Raw genomic sequence first — 13,529 nt, 5'->3', positions numbered from 1 at the left:
TTGAGCTGCATATAAATGAAACCATACAATATGTACACTCGCTTCTGACTTCTTTTACTCAAGTAATATCTATGAGATTCACTGTGTTGTTCTGTGTAACAGTAACTTGTTCTTTTTTATTGCGTTGTAGTATTTCACTGTATAGCCATACCACAATTTATTTACTCATTCATGGATATTTGGATTGTTTCTACTATTCCACGATGAACATTCTTATGTTTCTGGCACACATATGCACTCATTCTTGTTGGGCATATATATCTAGGAGGATAAGTAATGAATCATAGGATATGTATTTATTCAGCTTTATAGATTAGTCCTTTAGCTTTCCAAAGTGGTTATATAAATTTACATTTCTACTAGCAGTGTATGAGGATTTAAGCTTTTCTATATCTCCGTTAATGTTTCATTATCAAGGTTTTTTTTTTTTTAATTTTAGCCAATTGGCTAAGTATATATTGGTATTCTTATAGTAGTTTAATTTGCACTTTCCTGATAATTGATACTGAATTCTCTTTTTCTCTTTTTTAAAATTAGGTTTCCTGTTTTTGTTTATTTGCAGCAGCTCTTTACATATGCTGGACAAGTTACTTGATGGACAATGGATGACAAATATCTACTATTTTTTGATTTGTCTTTTCACTCTTAATTTGTACTGCTGAACAAAAGTTCTTAATTGTAATGAACATGAGAACAGGCAAAATAGCACATGTTGCTGTGAGAAATACATCCAATCTTTACAAAAGTTCTTAATTGTAATGAACATGAGAACAGGCAAAATAGCACATGTTGCTGTGAGAAATACATCCAATCTTTTAGGTCTGTACAGCCACTGATTTAAGGAACATGAACTAGTCAACTTTATAGGACCCAGCCCTTACATAGGTCCTGGACTATAAATACAATGTTCTATCCTCACTTCCCAAAAGCTTCAGATACAAGGAACCGTCAGTTTAACCAATAAGGTGCCTATAGTTTATCAAGTGTACTTATGCATTATACCCTGGAAACACTGCTATAAATGGTGAATGGTTTGCATCACCTGTGCCTGAAAGTCCCATAGCATGCTTCCGGCACAGTTCGGCATGACAGCAGTCCTGTGCAATATTTCCCAGAAGAGATGTTCTCAGCATCAACTTGGGGTTCCAAGAACATATCTCATCTCTCCCCATCCCAATGCCCCTAGAGAAAAGTAAGTACCCAGCCTCCACAACAGCCCAGCAATTACCCATTATCTTAAGCAACCAGTGAAGTTTCCTTGTCCTGAGGCAGCAGGAGGAGCAACAAGCTTCTCAAGTGACCAAAGTTCAACCAAGCTTGGGTAAGGCGCATACATCTATTATCTCGCTGATCCTCTCAGCTCCTCTGTGACTTTCTCTTTATCCCCATGTTACAGGCAGAGAAAGACTGTTTTGCTCAGCCAAAATAATTGTGGGAGAGCTTACAGAGAAGGGAGAAGGGTGGTGAGACTTCATGGAGCTGGAGTTTCCCCCTGGACCCAGGCCTCTGAGTCTGCCTTTGCCCTTTTACCTAACCCCCAAGGTTCCTCTTGGACGCACTGTACGTTACCTGAGATCACAGCCCTTTCTCTGCTCCCCTGGCCATAAGCAAACAAGACATCTCTTTTAAGATCATTTTTCAGGGAGTCTTATAGTCAGGAAATACTATATCCTGGGTGTTCCTCCCTTTGTCTATCCTCCCTGCTTCTCATCCCCGCTTCTCCTTCTCCTCCCTTCCCCACAGCAAGACACACTTAAACAAAATGACATAATGATATCAATGTTTCTTTTCAGACAAATAGAGCAAAGGAAACATACGCCTAGCAAGAAACAGTAAAGTTGAGAACTTAGAGACCAAGAGTCTAACCAGTGCCTTATACTGAACCTCATCCCTTCAATACGACCAGATAAAAAATAAAGGTAAAAAAAAGGGGAACAAGTGGGAAAGCAAAGCTGCTGTGGGTCATTGGGGTTCAGGAAGAGAAAAGGAGAGGCTGAGGATGAAGCATGGATTCAGCACCTCCAACCCAGCCTGGGACCCAGGCTTAAACAGACATAACATGTGAGTTAACAGCTTTAAGTCAGGACTTAAAATGCAAAAAGGTGAACACAGTTATTTGGTTAAATTGGATGTGAGGCCAGAGGTTACAACACTTCCTTTGAAAGAAAATGATTCATAAACTATAAACTATGTAAACTTCAAGCCCCTTAAGCAGTATTTCCTCCTTTCGCTAGAGAAGCTGACAGAGCAGGAAAGAGTGACAGTTTTTTCCATTGTACTAAAGCAAATACTTTACTGAATCATTCTGGGCTGGCTAAGAGTCCTCAAGGTCTTCTTACTCATTCTTGACTTCAAGAGGTGAACCGTTGGCACACCCCTTCCAACAACACGCAGAAATGAGTTCAGACACCGCAGCTCTGTTTCTCAGTGAGAGATGCCTGGGTTCTCTGGAAAGTGTAAAAGCTATAAAGGCACATAGGATTCCATGAAAGGAAAACAATTAGGTTTTTCTGGTTTCCCATGAATATCCAAATAGCAGCCTTTTGTTTCCCTGAGGTGGGCTAAAATAAACCTAGGTAACAAACAAAAAAGAACACTCCTTTTTCTCTATTAGCCTAAAAATTAAAACTTTCTAGAAAAAGGAAGTCCACTGAATTTGGGGAGGTAACTCATACCACCCTCATGGCTCTAAGTTCACACACACAAAAGAAGGGGCGTGTGGGGAGAGGAGTGGTGGAGAACAAACAGGAGACTCAGATACATACCTAACAGGTGGAGGCAAATCTTGTTAAGACAAATCTCTTCCTAACAAAAATGATTAAACTTCAGCTGATGGAAGCATGGAATTCCTGATATCTACAGGATAAGCTATCACGTGGTAGGCACTTAAACCATTATAACTGATGAATCAGGAGTACCTTCATGCAGATCAGGCAGCCCGAGTATGCTAATGATGAAATTATGCATATTTGTTCAACAAATATTGTTGCATGTGAAGCTTAACTAGTCACTTCCCTCCCACCTGGCCACTCCATAAAAAGTCCCTGCTATTCCTCAAGCCAGTGTCTCTAAACTGTGCCTCCCACTCAACATTGCTATCATTCCCAGCATTATGAACAATTCTCAGATCCCACTCGAGAGCCACAACTGCTCCCCTTTTCTCTCCCCACCTCCCATAAAAATATGTCAGAATACAAGTAAGTTGATATAACTTCATTAGAGGAATAGCCATGAATTCCCTCAACTTAAAAAAAAAAAATGTTTTAAATATACAAAACTTTCATAATGGTAAACCATTTGAATTGCTTCTCCCAATGGTCACGGAAACTTTGCCAGGGCTAAGAAACTTTGAGTTGTAGTAAACAAACTTCTATCATTTCTCTCCCAAACTCCTCTCCTTGACAGGGATTCAGCAAACTCTCCTCCCACTCCTGAATTATTACTATGAAAGGAGATTAAAATGTGGTGTCTCTTACTCTGCCTTCAAGGTCAGAAGCCTGGATTCTTCACAAATCCTTTGGGTTATGCCACCCAGGATTTAATCTTGCCACCCAGAGGCCACATGGTACCCACGGATACCTTAAAGGTGTTTAAGACCAGTACGGTCCATCCCTTAATCAGCAATGCCCCTGACATTTAAGGGAAGATGGAGCATACACACTGAATAAGCACAAAGCGAGGCTGCATTCTTAAAGAGGCACACAGTCCTTAAAATGAAACAATTAAGAAGATAAAATAAGTGCCCTAAATAGAAGCTGAAAGATGAAGTTTCGAAAAGCCAACAGAAAATAAATCAAAACAAAGTCAAGCATGACAAATCATATGTTAAAGTGCATTAAAACTACTCATTTCATGCCCTAAGAAATGGCAAAAACTTTTATCAATGCCACCGAAGCGTCACGACATCCAACTCAGTACGGTGTTGACAACCCCCTCTCTTTTTTCCTTTAAAAAAATATGCACCAGGAACTCAAATTTTCTTTTACATTTTCACATGGAAACTTAATTCCTGGCCAAATATGGCGCATGACTCAAACAAATCTCTCTATAAAAATGTCATAGTGAGTGGTAAAAATCAAAAGATCTAGCAAATTAGAAAAATCAAAAGACAACAAGAGCAAAATTTCAGTCTTCAAATATACTGAATAACTTAGTTCTGAGAATCAGTAGAATTTATTCATAAACTTCTGTTCTTCAAATTTTTATTAACTCTTAAGACGCATCTACCATGAATTAAAAGAAAAAAAAATCCTATATGAATTTTATAGCATGGAAAAACAGAAAAGCTAGACCAGTTAAAAAATTGGTATAAAGTCCCTAAATGAATTTTTTAACCGGTCTAGCTTTACTATTTCACTATGCTATATAAAAAAAAAGAGTATAAGCCCCTTTTGAGGTGTTCATATTCATTTGTCTGGAGAATTCAATAACAAACATTTGCCCAATTGACTAAAATATGACAACAGATAATAACAAGTATTGGCTAGAAAGTGGAGCAACTGGAACTCACACACCATTTTTGGGAACATAAATTAATAAAGTCTTTGGCACTCTCTACTACAGCTGATCTGTGTGGCCCAACAATTCCAATCCCAGATATGTACCCAAAGGAACTCTATACATATGTTCACCAGAAAACGCATACATATGTTCATGATAGCACTGTTTACACTGGTTCCAAACTGAAAACAACCCAATGTTATCCTCCACTAGGATGGATAAACAGTGGTATACTTGCACGACTGAACACAACAAAGCAACAAAAATGAACAAACCATACACATAAAACATGAGTCAATCTTACAAATATAACATGGAGAAAAACCAGACACAAAAGAGTATATGTATTATGTCAGTTTTTGACAAAAGTAATCCCTGATGTTAGAAGGATATCCTTAGGGCAAGAATAATGAATGGAAGGGGGTATGATACAAAGATGATCAGCTTCAGTCTATGGCTTTATTCTGGGAAAGGGACATGAGAGGTGTTGGTGTTATTTGGCTGAAAAGTGAGTTAAAGCTTCACATAAGAGGGACAACCCCAGCCCCTGAAAAACGACTACTCTTAAGCAGTTTTATTTAAATAGGAAAGACTGGCTCTATTGAGTAGAATGGGGGGAGGGGAACAGAGGAATTCAGGCTTGACTTCGACTTCTGCTCTAATTATTATTTTTTCATGTTTTCCCCAAGGTTAAAGGGTGAACCAGTCCAAGTTACCAACAAAAATCTGAACAAATTTAACCAAAAATGTAATGTAGATATCAAAATATTTACATTCTTTGCCTCTAATCAAGCCAAAAATTATATAAAATGTCAAAAGAAATTTTATCTGCAATACGCAATAAATGTAAACCAACAAGAATAGAAGTTCTTGTGCGCTTCTCAGGGGATAATTATAAAAAGGATTAGTATGTCTCCTGAGAGCTAAACTAAGCCCCATTGCTCAATTCCATTAACTAAATGAATTAAAAAAAAAAAAAAAAAAAACTTCCAACAGAGCTGCAGGCTTCCTGACACTGTTTGAAGTATATAACTGTTTCCAATTAACTGATTGCTTCTGTAATGAAAAAAGCATGAGAACACTTTTTTTCTGACATGTTATCTGTTTTAAGGTTCTTCATCAGTGAAAATATCATTTGCTTCCAGTATCCACATTTTAAATGCAACGCTCAAGGAAGGAAAAGGCAAACAGGTATCTGAGTTTAGAAGCCAAAGAGAAAATAAAAATTGGGGAGTTAAGTCACCTGCTAGGCTCATGCACAATACATGCTCACTGGCAATTCATATGTCTAGTGGCTGGAGTGTTTCAATTACAGCCTCCCGGTCAGGCTTCCCCTATTCAAGACAGTTCTGTTGTTCTCCTTCATGGTCCCTCCCAAATACACATACACCACACAACAAACCAGAGTTTTTCACCTCTCCATGGCCTTCTCAAGTATGAAATGCTTTCTTCAAAATTATAAAGTTAACTGAAAAAAGAGAATAGTAAGATAAAAATAACAGAATATCTAATACATGTTGGGAGGCAGAGGGTAGAAGAAGAGAAAAGGTGGGAGGTAATATAAATTCCCCTTCCTCCTTAGCATGGTGGTAACAGCTATTCTCAAATTTGTGAAATGAAGTACAGAATGTTTAAAACGAAGGCTGCAAATTCTTTGACACTCTTCCCATCATGTGGTGGGTCTGTGTTCCCTCCCCTTGAGTTTGAGCAGACTTTTTAACTGCTCCAACCTATAAAGCTTGGTAAAATGGAAGTTGCATAAATTGAGGCTATGTCATAAAAGGCCATGAAGCTTCCAACTGGTTCACACAAGGTGCTCATAGCTTGAGTTCATTGTATGTGTCAACATGAAAGGTAGGACAAAAAAGACTGGCATCCCAGAGCAAGAGGAATTCTCCAGCCAATGGCCTTCGGTTTTCATCTGTACCACTGGCTCTCTTAGGTCTCCATTCTACAGATCCACATGGCAGATTTTGGACTTGCCAGCCTCTACAATTATGTGAGCCAACTGCATATAATGCAAGTCTCTTTCTGTACTCATATACACATCCAGTTGGTTCTGTTTCTCTAAAGAACCCTGATAAATACAGTCATGAATCATATAATGATGTTTCAGGCAACATCAGACCACGTATAAAATGGTGGTCCCATAAGATTATAATGGAGCTGAAAAATTCCTATTGCCTAGTGATATCATAACCACCATAAAACTATAGCACAGTGTACTACTCATGTGTTTGTGGTGAGGCTGGAGTAAACGAACCTATTGTGCTGCCAATCATATAAAAGTAGAGTATGTACAATTCTGTATGGTACATAATATTTGATGATAATTAACGACTTGGATTATATATTTACTATACTATATTTTTATTGTTATTTTAGAGTGTACGTTTTCTACTTACTAAAAAAAAGTTTGATGTACAACAGTATGCTATGTTACACCGGCAGCAGACCCGTGATTATGGTCTCTTGATTGTATCATTTTCTCTTATTCTTGCTTTAATCTTATGTTTTGCAGAGTAACATGTTTATAGGTTTGTAGCCTAGAAGCAGTAGGCTACACCATCTAGATTTGTGTAAATACACTCTTTGATGTTCACACAATGATGGAACTGTCCAATGATGCGTTTCTTAGAACATATCCACATCACTAAGGGAAGCATGGATGAATCTGGTAGCCATGTAAGTAGTCTTGACTATCTAGGGCCACTATGCGCAAGATACCACATGTAGGTGTTCTGATCGACAGCCAACACTGAGCCCAGCCTTCCAGCCATCCCCTGTCAAGGCATACAACTTGAGAGCAAAGCCTTCTTGGACCATCCTGACAAGCCCATTCACTAGCTCGGTGCCACTGAGAGACCTCGTCAACATCACAAGGAGCAGAAGCACCTGGCGAAGCCCTGCCTAACTCCCAGAACCCCAGAATCCATAATACCATAAAACAATTGTTTAAGCCACTAAGTTTCGTGGTAATTTAGTTCTAGAAGAACTCAAAACATAAATAGTCTCTAAGAAGAGACTGTACTCTGAGCTGAAATCAGAGGGTGATGGGTTTTAGTTTTCATTTTAAGCCCTTCTTTGTTGTGCATTATTTTTACTATGTGCAAACATGACTTCAGAAATTTAATAACAGTATTGTATAACTGAAGTTTGTTAAGAGTAGAACTTAAGTGTTCTCATACACTATATATACATAGTGATGGGAATGCTAATTAACGAGATGGGAAAAATTCATAAACAGTTTATACATATATAAAATCATTCTAATGTACATTTTTTAAAGCTTATAAGTTTGTCAATTATACCTCAATAAAGCTGGGAAAAAAAGAAAATTTAAAAGTTAAAGAAACAACAAACATGTTTAGCACATACTGTGTATCAGGTGTTTAATTCATTTAATCCTCACAATAATTCCATGAGAGGTGTCCTTTTATGATGCCTATTTTAGAGATGGGAAATTGAGGCACAGAAAGGTTCAGTAACTGTGCCAAAGACTGCACAGCAAGCAGCAGAACCTAGAATTCATACTTAGAACCCACCAGGCTGTTTCTATAGTCTTGAGCCACTGGACAAAGGTACAATCTCAAACTGCCATTCACCTGGGTCTCTGAGCATATGATTCACTACCCCTATTAGTGTGTCAAGCACTGCTGGACTGCCTGGCTTCTTCAAAAGCTATTGCTTAAACTGCAATGCCCTTTATGTATAATCTCTACTTATACACATTTTTCAAGGACCAGTGTACCTAAATGTCATCCAAATCTCTCGACTCGTCATTAATTTCTCCATTCCATACACTTCCAGAATGAACCACTTACATCAGATATTTCCATCCTTCTGCTCCAACTACAATTCTGTATCTTTATATCTACCCACTTGCTTTGAACTCTGTGAGGTTCTTTGCTCTAAATATTTTTTTTCTGCCTTTATCTTAGTTTGCATATTTTTGATATCTTCTAGAAAAAGAATGGCAAGAAAACACCATCATCCCCATTGTCCAGAGTAGTCTGTGCACTGTTAATCTCTCCCCTTAATATGGCTCAGTGATCTCTTTTCTTCAGAGATACCTGCTCCCAAGCCAATTTCTAAAGATCCCTAACAGCTCGGCTCAAGTCTTACTGTTTAAGGAAGCCAATCTATCCAACCAGGCAAAAAGTCCTCTTTCGACTCAGAACTCATATAAGCACTCAATGTCTGTTAAGTAAACTAACCATTCCTTTGTCGCATATAAGAATTCTGCCAAAGTGGTATTATCAATTTTTATATACAATGTCCGGACAATAAACTACTTAATGGTATGATCCTTCTGATATCCCCTAAAGCTCCTAGCTCAGTACTTTTGCTAAAGGTAGCCTATAAAGAAAAATAGTATGTGATTGGTAAATGAGATTACAACAAAAGTTCCACTTATGCTATTTATTAAAAAGACGATACCAAGATCAACCCCACTTTTGCTTTGAGAAGCAATTTAAACCAATGAGACACCATTTTGCAAATGACATATGAGCAGTTTAAAGATTTCTATTATCAATTCTGTACTAGATTCATGGACAATTTGAATCTGCAGTTAGTAGTTTAACAATAAAGATCCAGAACTATCAAAAGGAAAGTCTCCAGTTTGAAATAATCTAAAAGAAGTGGAAAAACTATATGTACAAAGATGATTCTTTCAGCAATATATACTAGTAAAACTATAAAAATTAAGTAATTTCCAATGATTAGGGGATTATTAAATGAAAACATACCCACAGGATTGTGGACATGCACAGGACTTAAGTCATGGAGACTGGAGCGATGTTAAGATACAGCGTTAAGACATAAACAATAGAAAATATTAGCATTACGACTCCCTAAAAACATGAAGACATGAAGCACTGGAATTGAAAACAACAGAAATACTCAGTCTACTTAAATGGGGCAAATATAGGTCACCTTTTGTCCATTTGCCAAAATCTCAGTAGGTCTACTGTTTTTGCAATTTATAAAAAGGATAGGACAGAATTCTCATACACTGCTGGTAGAAATATAAACTACACAACTACTTTGAAATCTGCTTGGTAGTATTTTCTAAGTGAATAATAGCTCAAAACTCAGCAATTCTCTTGAATATATACCCAATACAAATCTGTACATGTGTATTAAGACATGGACTTAGAATGTTCATAAGACACACTATTTGCCATTGACAAAATTTGGAGACTACTCAAATCCCATTAACCCTAGAATGGATAAACTGGGGTATAATCATACAATGGAATATGGGCCAGCAATGATATTGACTGAACTACAGCCACATGCAACATCATGGCTAAACCTCACGAGCAATATTGTTGAGAGAAAGAAGCCAGATATATGAAAAAATACATACTCTACGATGCCATGTATACAGAACATGAAAGCAGACAAAACTAGTCTATGGCTGGATTATCCTTTGGGGAAGAACAGTGACTAGAAAAGAGCATGAGGGGCCTTCTGCAATATGGCAATATTCTATTACTTGATCTTGATGCTAGCTGTAAGTTCATGCTCACTTTGTGAAAATCTGACATACTGTACACTTGATATTTGTATGGATGTTATACTGCAATTTTTAAAATTACTTTTTAAAATGGTGTAACCTAAGCCACGCACACAAGAGGCATAAAATTTCCTGAAACATTTGAAACCAAGTTGGCTTCTTTATTTGATTCAAGAGTGAAAGAGAAGTGTGCCGGTTGTTACGTAATTTACTTAGCTTCAACTCTACTCACTAAACGTGATTTTTAAGACACGCACAAATAATCCAGCAAATGCCTGAGTGAAGTATCTGTTAATTTTTCACTAAGATTCCATCTGCTACCTCTAATCTTTTCATCCTACAGCTACCCCATTTTAATAGACCTCAGTTCCTACAAGCACTTGCCTTTCGGCCATTCTCCTATCCCCTCCCCAAGTCCTTGAACTTCCTTCAACTAAACCCTTTCACATCTGCTTCTTCCCGGGCCTAGGGGGTGGTTAATGCATGTGAACTTTAGCTCATGCAGACTATTTGTGAGCAGATGCTGATACTCAGGGATTAAACCTGTCTTGAATGTATTGATTCCAATGGCCATTTGCTTGTGGTTTCCTTCTTTAAGGTTGTTTTGGATGACTTAAAGAAAAACCTATTTTTAAATCTGCAATCTTTTTTCTCTAACACTCCCCAACACACACACACCACCACCACTACCACCACCTACTTTTGCTGAGGCAGAACCTCAACTAGAGCTATTTGTAGACTTGGCTAATATAGAGTGCATAAAGAGTGTCCCCAAAGCATCCTTGTGCCCTTTGGAGATAAAATGTATTCCTAATATGTGTATCTTTAAAGGAGGCAATTATTCTTCCACTGGGGGCTTCTCCATCCTCAGACATTTTAACCTGGACATAGGACAGCCCATGCTTAATTTTTTTCCCACTACCTCAGCAGCAGCACCTTTCCCCAAATCTGTTAACTGAAAAAGAACCAAAGTTAATAATCTCTCAGTTTTCTCATTCAATCTCCACCTTCTGAAGACTTCACCTTAAAAATGAGGGACTGTGAGACTGGGGAGGGGGAAATGGGAAGTGACTGCTAATGGATAACTGCTATAATGGGCTTGGGGCTTCTTTTTGGAAAATGTGTGGAGTTAGATAGTAATGATGATTGCACAATTGGGAACATACTAAAAACCATGGAATTGTGCACTTTAAAAGGGTAAATTTATTACATGTTTATTGTACCACATTTTTTAAAATAAATAAAAGGTGGATGTGCCTAACATGTTTTAGAGAAAATAGGATGAAAGGAACAACTATCAGGAAAAATGCTAAGTACCACCTAAAATTCAAGATGAATAAACCCATGAATTAAAAACGAGGAAACAGGTCCTGATATCATTCCCGCTCAGTTGGGGGAGATGAAGGTGGGGGTAAGAAAATGCACAATTATAGATCTGGGTGATTAACCTTCCCTGTTAGTCTCAGCGCACTCGTTCTGATATATTTCATTAATTAATATAAGATGAACCTCCGTGGAGACGACATGCAGAGAGCGAGCGCTGGGGGACGCCATTGATTGTTTTTCATGCTAACTCGGCCAAAGCCCTCACCTCGGTGCAGATCTCTTTCTGACCTGCAGGACTCACTAGGAAAAGTTCCGTCTGAAAGTTCCACGGGGACCCAGGTGGAGGAGGAGGGGTCAAGGGGAGTCAGCGGGTAGTAGCTGACCCGACGGCAGCATTGCCTGCGTGTCTGCCTAGGTGGCAGGTTCATAGCCCAAGTCGGCTTTATCAGCGCTGGCACTTTCCCCTCGACTTGATCCCCCAGAAGCACCCGCTGTCCAGAATGCGTTCGGCGGGCCCCGGAGGCCCAGAGGTCCCCCCACCTCCCAGTCCTTGCAACCGAGGCCCGAGCCCTCTCCAAGTTGGCTGAGGAAGACCCGAGGCCACCTGCCGCTCTGGGGCAGAGGAATAAAGGGATCGTCCGCCAGTCCCTTCTGTGGAACGGAACCGAGACTTTCAAGGGGAGACGTCTCAAAGAGGACCTCTCACCCCATCCTGGTCTGATAAAGTGCCCGGGGGCCCGCAAGGACCGTGCGCCCCGGCCATGGGCCGGGAGGGGCCCGTCCTCTCCCGCCGCCCGGCCCGAACTTTCCCGCTACCCTGAGTCTGGCGCCCTGCGCTTCCCTTCCACACCGGCCGAGCCCCGCCACTGCGGCGCGCCCCAACCCCGGGGTGCCGCCGAGTCCAAGCAACCTCTCGGACCCCGTCCCTAGGCCCGCCCTGAGGCCGCCGGGGAAACTCGGGCGAGCGGGAGCCGGCAGAGCTGCCCTCCGACCCCGCCACTGCCGCCCTGCGCCCCCGGCGCGCGCCAAGTTGGCGCGGCTGGGCGCGGAGGCTGGCCCCGGAGGCTGGCCCCGCAGCAGAGGTCGGAGCCCAGGTGCCCCCACGCCCACCCCGCCCGGGGAAAGGGAGCAGAGTAGCCCCCGGCTCCACTCACCTCCAGGCGCTCCTCCCAACCTGCAGCACTGGCCCGATCGCTCGCTGGCTCGGCGGAGCTCCGGGACCTCGGTGGAGGGGCGGGGCGGAGGGGGCGGAGCCGCCCTGGCTAGCCAGCGCCAGAATTAAACCTCAAAACGCAGCGCATCCACCCGGGCCCCGCAGCCAAGGCAAAGGCGAAAGAGTGGGGCGAGAGTGGGAAGCCTCAGACGGCAGGTGGGAAAAGACTGTGGCTGCGTCTCGGAGCGGGACGGGAGGGATCCCCAGGCAGCTCCCGAGACCTCCAGGGACTCCGGCTCTCCACCGCGCTTCTTTGTACCCCGGGACCGACCGGTGGCCAGGCCCCAGTGCGCCTGCGCGCGGCCTCAACCCCACTGTGCCCACGAGGCACCTTTGCGCACCTCCTCTGCCCCACCCTGCTGGCCGTCCTCTGCAGAGCGAGAACCCGGCCGAGGGGTTCCCCTCACCCCAGCACGTTTCTACTGCCCACCAGTGCTTACTTTTTCTCCCTGAGAGAAGGAAAAAGCCCATCCCCCAGTGAAACTTGCGTCAGTTCAGATCTATTATCTCTGCCCCGGAGGCGTCCCTGAAAGGCGGAGGGTGGTATGTTAACACTCCCTGCAAATACCTTTTTACTACCGCCTCCCTCCACTTCGCTAGAATTGGTGCTGCGGCTGTGGGGTGGGTTTCTGGTCCGGGGTGAAAGGGGGACTCAAGCGTGTAGGGGCTCTTGATTCCTACAGGTGCTTGAGCGGGACAGTCTCCCAGCTAGCCAGAAACCCCCTGCGGTTCCCTAGACCGGCACTGTGTCCGCGGTGGGTTCGCTCTCGGTCCTTCTCAAGACAGAGTCCTCGGTGGAAAGGAGAGGATTCGTGTCCAGGAGGTGCAGGGGTTTGGGGTACTCCAAAGACGACGCAGTGTCTGCCTCCGGAGCTGAGCACCGAGCTAAGACCGCACTCGATTCAGAGCAGTCTCACTGGGTGCAAGAGCCCGAGTCTTCTTTCCAATTGAAGATTTGAATAAACA

The 13,529-nt window shown here is 41.8% G+C and overlaps 1 protein-coding gene across 2 annotated transcripts in view; it reads right to left on the bottom strand.

Moving 5' to 3' along the window:
- Window positions 1-12,774, bottom strand: part of KANK1 (KN motif and ankyrin repeat domains 1) — a 176,713-nt gene extending 163,939 nt beyond the window's left edge. For both annotated transcript variants that reach the window (XM_016135562.2, XM_016135561.2), the window contains exon 1: window positions 12,505-12,774. The gene's annotated coding sequence lies outside the window, so the exon portion shown is untranslated. The remainder of the gene's footprint in view (window positions 1-12,504) is intronic.
- Between the last annotated feature and the right edge of the window lie 755 nt (window positions 12,775-13,529).

This window comes from Rousettus aegyptiacus, unplaced genomic scaffold, assembly GCF_014176215.1.
Source record: "Rousettus aegyptiacus isolate mRouAeg1 unplaced genomic scaffold, mRouAeg1.p scaffold_m13_p_3, whole genome shotgun sequence".
Classification (NCBI taxonomy): Eukaryota; Metazoa; Chordata; class Mammalia; order Chiroptera; family Pteropodidae; genus Rousettus; species Rousettus aegyptiacus.
Note: the sequence above shows the minus strand (reverse complement) of the source record. Positions and strands in the feature narration are given on the sequence as shown.